The sequence below is a fragment of the Schistocerca serialis genome, unplaced genomic scaffold, assembly GCF_023864345.2.
Source record: "Schistocerca serialis cubense isolate TAMUIC-IGC-003099 unplaced genomic scaffold, iqSchSeri2.2 HiC_scaffold_219, whole genome shotgun sequence".
NCBI lineage: Eukaryota > Metazoa > Arthropoda > Insecta > Orthoptera > Acrididae > Schistocerca > Schistocerca serialis.
The window spans coordinates 47,501-52,500 of NW_026047783.1; the positions used below are offsets into that span (position 1 = coordinate 47,501).

Sequence of the window (5,000 nt, forward strand, 5' to 3'; positions counted from 1 at the left end):
CCGCCTGTCCCTCTAAGAAGAAAAGTAATCGCTGACAGCACGAAGGATGTCACGCGACTAGTTAGCAGGCTAGAGTCTCGTTCGTTATCGGAATTAACCAGACAAATCGCTCCACCAACTAAGAACGGCCATGCACCACCACCCACCGAATCAAGAAAGAGCTATCAATCTGTCAATCCTTCCGGTGTCCGGGCCTGGTGAGGTTTCCCGTGTTGAGTCAAATTAAGCCGCAGGCTCCACTCCTGGTGGTGCCCTTCCGTCAATTCCTTTAAGTTTCAGCTTTGCAACCATACTTCCCCCGGAACCCAAAAGCTTTGGTTTCCCGGAGGCTGCCCGCCGAGTCATCGGAGGAACTGCGGCGGATCGCTGGCTGGCATCGTTTATGGTTAGAACTAGGGCGGTATCTGATCGCCTTCGAACCTCTAACTTTCGTTCTTGATTAATGAAAACATACTTGGCAAATGCTTTCGCTTCTGTTCGTCTTGCGACGATCCAAGAATTTCACCTCTAACGTCGCAATACGAATGCCCCCGCCTGTCCCTATTAATCATTACCTCGGGTTCCGAAAACCAACAAAATAGAACCGAGGTCCTATTCCATTATTCCATGCACACAGTATTCAGGCGGGCTTGCCTGCTTTAAGCACTCTAATTTGTTCAAAGTAAACGTGCCGGCCCACCGAGACACTCAATAAAGAGCACCCTGGTAGGATTTCAACGGGGTCCGCCTCGGGACGCACGAGCACGCACGAGGTGGTCGCACGCCTTCGGCTCGCCCCACCGGCAGGACGTCCCACGATACATGCCAGTTAAACACCGACGGGCGGTGAACCAACAGCGTGGGACACAAATCCAACTACGAGCTTTTTAACCGCAACAACTTTAATATACGCTATTGGAGCTGGAATTACCGCGGCTGCTGGCACCAGACTTGCCCTCCAATAGATACTCGTTAAAGGATTTAAAGTGTACTCATTCCGATTACGGGGCCTCGGATGAGTCCCGTATCGTTATTTTTCGTCACTACCTCCCCGTGCCGGGAGTGGGTAATTTGCGCGCCTGCTGCCTTCCTTGGATGTGGTAGCCGTTTCTCAGGCTCCCTCTCCGGAATCGAACCCTGATTCCCCGTTACCCGTTACAACCATGGTAGGCGCAGAACCTACCATCGACAGTTGATAAGGCAGACATTTGAAAGATGCGTCGCCGGTACGAGGACCGTGCGATCAGCCCAAAGTTATTCAGAGTCACCAAGGCAAACGGACCGGACGAGCCGACCGATTGGTTTTGATCTAATAAAAGCGTCCCTTCCATCTCTGGTCGGGACTCTGTTTGCATGTATTAGCTCTAGAATTACCACAGTTATCCAAGTAACGTGGGTACGATCTAAGGAACCATAACTGATTTAATGAGCCATTCGCGGTTTCACCTTAATGCGGCTTGTACTGAGACATGCATGGCTTAATCTTTGAGACAAGCATATGACTACTGGCAGGATCAACCAGGGAGCTGCGTCAACTAGAGCTGAGCAGCCGGCCGCCCGGGAGTGTGTCCCGGGGGCCCGCGCGAACACGCAAGCGTCCGCTCAATTATTCTGCAAACAGGAGGAGGCTGAGCTCCCCTGCACAACACACCTCGAAACCCTCTCAGGTCCCGGCGGCGCGCAGCGCCGTCCTAAGTACTTGGTCGGGTTCGAGAGAGGCGCAATCGCCCGGAGTTAGGCGAGTAGACGCTTTAGGTGCGACCACCCGTGCTCCCAACTGAGCTTGCCGCTGCCGACAGAGGCCCGGGAGCGTGCTGTCGTGGCATTGCCGGCGGGAGACAACACGCGCCACCTACGGTGACCGGCAGCTCCAACGCCAGCGCCACAGAAGGACAAAAGCCCCACTTGGGTGCCGAAGCGAACTCTCCCAGCACAGCGCACGCGCCAACACGTCCGCACAGCTGCGATACAAACCACCTGCGAGAACCGCTGGGGCGACCGAGCAGCAGACGGCGTCGCGGCGCCGAGCGCCGGGCGGCGGCGCATCCTCAGCGCACACAGTCCTCAATCGGACCAGCACACTGCAGATGGCCACCGCGCTTCGCACCGGGCCCGCGAGGACCTACTTTGGCCGCAAGGCGCCGCGAGCAGGGGGCGCCGGCGCGCAGCTGCGCCGCCTGCCGCGTCCGTCGGCCGGCGCGCCTGCCACTGGCCGCCCCCACCAGCCGGCTGTAGCGCGTGCGCCCACGCACCGCGCTGCCAGCACGCCGGGCGGCCCCCCCTCACCGGCCGGGGACGGTCCCACCCAGCCACCGCCGCGTATCGCCTCACACCCAGATCCCCTTTCGCGTTCGTGGGCATGGTGGGTCCCCTTTCACGTTCGTGGGCATGGTGGGTATCCCTGAAACAACCGGTTAATAGCTCGACCGATCGTCGCCAACACTGATTCACCTCTAGCGAGAACAACCGCACCACAACGGGTTACCTGTTGTTCATTTGCGTAACGTCACCAGCAAACGTAGACGTCCATCGCCATTTGCAACGAGTATTGCATGCCTGTGTCAGGTGTCACAACACACTACGTCTGCCCACATAGACGCAACAACATGTGCACGCCTCGAGAACACGTGGAAGGTAGCCCCCGTACGTATGCGGTGTCCATTGCGCGAACGACTGTCAGCCGGCCTCTGCAGGATGTCGCAGATGTGGAACGCGGTGCAACATGCTATCACGGTGTGTGAGAAGAGACGACTACGTCCGAATACACGCTCCACTACATCAACAGACTGCTCATGCTGATCGCCATCCAGGGCGTCCGTTCCTCCCACACGTCTGAATGGCGTACCACACTGCAATCCAGCTCTTATAGGGAGACGACACGTAGCTGCGTGCACAATATTTGGACTGTATGGTCTGCCGTTGCTAGGCGCAGTCGTCGTACGGTCACACATGTGCCACGATGTATCATTCAGTACATACGGACCAATGTGCAGTACAGTTTGTGGGTTTTGCGTACATCGGCGGACAGGTGACAGGCCGTACCACAACGTAGGCTGAGTACGTCGGCATGCGAAGGGCATTGAACATGCAAACTTCTCAACGACCAGCTTGCGAAGGCAGGGGGGAAGGGGGGGGGGCATGTACGTCCTGCTGCTATCCACATTACAGTGTATAGCAGGAGCATGTGGAAAGTCAGCAACACCTGCAAGGTGTTTAACATGACGCGATACACAGGGGACCGGGCAGTGCGAATAGCGAACTATATTGCGAGGGTTGCGGTTAGGCAACACTACACTAATTTAACGAGTTGCATAACAATTACAGAGCAGGTTCAGCGACAACGTGCGTCAGGTTAAGGCGCAATATAGGTTAGGTTGAGGCACAATATAGGTTAGGTTAAGGCACAACATGGGTTACGTTAAGGCACAAATTGGGTTACGTTAAGGCACAACATGGGTTACGTTAAGGCACAACATGGGTTACGTTAAGGCACAAATTAGGTTACGTTAAGGCACAAATTAGGTTACGTTAAGGCACAAATTAGGTTACGTTAAGGCACAAATTAGGTTACGTTAAGGCACAAATTAGGTTACGTTAAGGCACAAATTAGGTTACGTTAAGGCACAAATTAGGTTACGTTAAGGCACAAATTAGGTTACGTTAAGGCACAAATTAGGTTACGTTAAGGCACAAATTAGGTTACGTTAAGGCACAAATTAGGTTACGTTAAGGCACAAATTAGGTTACGTTAAGGCACAAATTAGGTTACGTTAAGGCACAAATTAGGTTACGTTAAGGCACAAATTAGGTTACGTTAAGGCACAAATTAGGTTACGTTAAGGCACAAATTAGGTTACGTTAAGGCACAAATTAGGTTACGTTAAGGCACAAATTAGGTTACGTTAAGGCACAAATTAGGTTACGTTAAGGCACAAATTAGGTTACGTTAAGGCACAAATTAGGTTACGTTAAGGCACAAATTAGGTTACGTTAAGGCACAAATTAGGTTACGTTAAGGTACAATATGGGTTAGGTTAAGGTACAATATGGGTTAGGTTAAGGTACAATATGGGTTAGGTTAAGGTACAATATGGGTTAGGTTAAGGTACAATATGGGTTAGGTTAAGGCACAACGTAGGTTAGGTTAAGGCACAACATAGGTTAGGTTAAGGCACAACATAGGTTAGGTTAAGGCACAACATAGGTTAGGTTAAGGCACAACATAGGTTAGGTTAAGGCACAACATAGGTTAGGTTAAGGCACAACATAGGTTAGGTTAAGGCACAACATAGGTTAGGTTAAGGCACAACATAGGTTAGGTTAAGGCACAACATAGGTTAGGTTAAGGCACAACGTAGGTTAGGTTAAGGCACAACGTAGGTTAGGTTAAGGCACAACGTAGGTTAGGTTAAGGCACAACGTAGGTTAGGTTAAGGCACAACGTAGGTTAGGTTAAGGCACAACGTAGGTTAGGTTAAGGCACAACGTAGGTTAGGTTAAGGCACAACGTAGGTTAGGTTAAGGCACAACGTAGGTTAGGTTAAGGCACAACGTAGGTTAGGTTAAGGCACAACGTAGGTTAGGTTAAGGCACAACGTAGGTTAGGTTAAGGCACAACGTAGGTTAGGTTAAGGCACAACGTAGGTTAGGTTAAGGCACAACGTAGGTTAGGTTAAGGCACAACGTAGGTTAGGTTAAGGCACAACGTAGGTTAGGTTAAGGCACAACGTAGGTTAGGTTAAGGCACAACGTAGGTTAGGTTAAGGCACAACGTAGGTTAGGTTAAGGCACAACGTAGGTTAGGTTAAGGCACAACGTAGGTTAGGTTAAGGCACAACGTAGGTTAGGTTAAGGCACAACGTAGGTTAGGTTAAGGCACAACGTAGGTTAGGTTAAGGCACAACGTAGGTTAGGTTAAGGCACAACGTAGGTTAGGTTAAGGCACAACGTAGGTTAGGTTAAGGCACAACGTAGGTTAGGTTAAGGCACAACGTAGGTTAGGTTAAGGCACAACGTAGGTT

General features: G+C 51.5%; 1 non-coding gene across 1 annotated transcript in view; it reads right to left on the reverse strand.

The window, feature by feature from the left end:
* Positions 1-1,504, reverse strand: part of LOC126444056 (small subunit ribosomal RNA) — a 1,909-nt gene extending 405 nt beyond the window's left edge. Inside the window, exon 1 of the ribosomal RNA XR_007582382.1 lies at positions 1-1,504. This exon is cut by the window's left edge and continues 405 nt beyond it. This is a non-coding gene — a ribosomal RNA (small subunit ribosomal RNA).
* Positions 1,505-5,000: the final 3,496 nt, after the last annotated feature.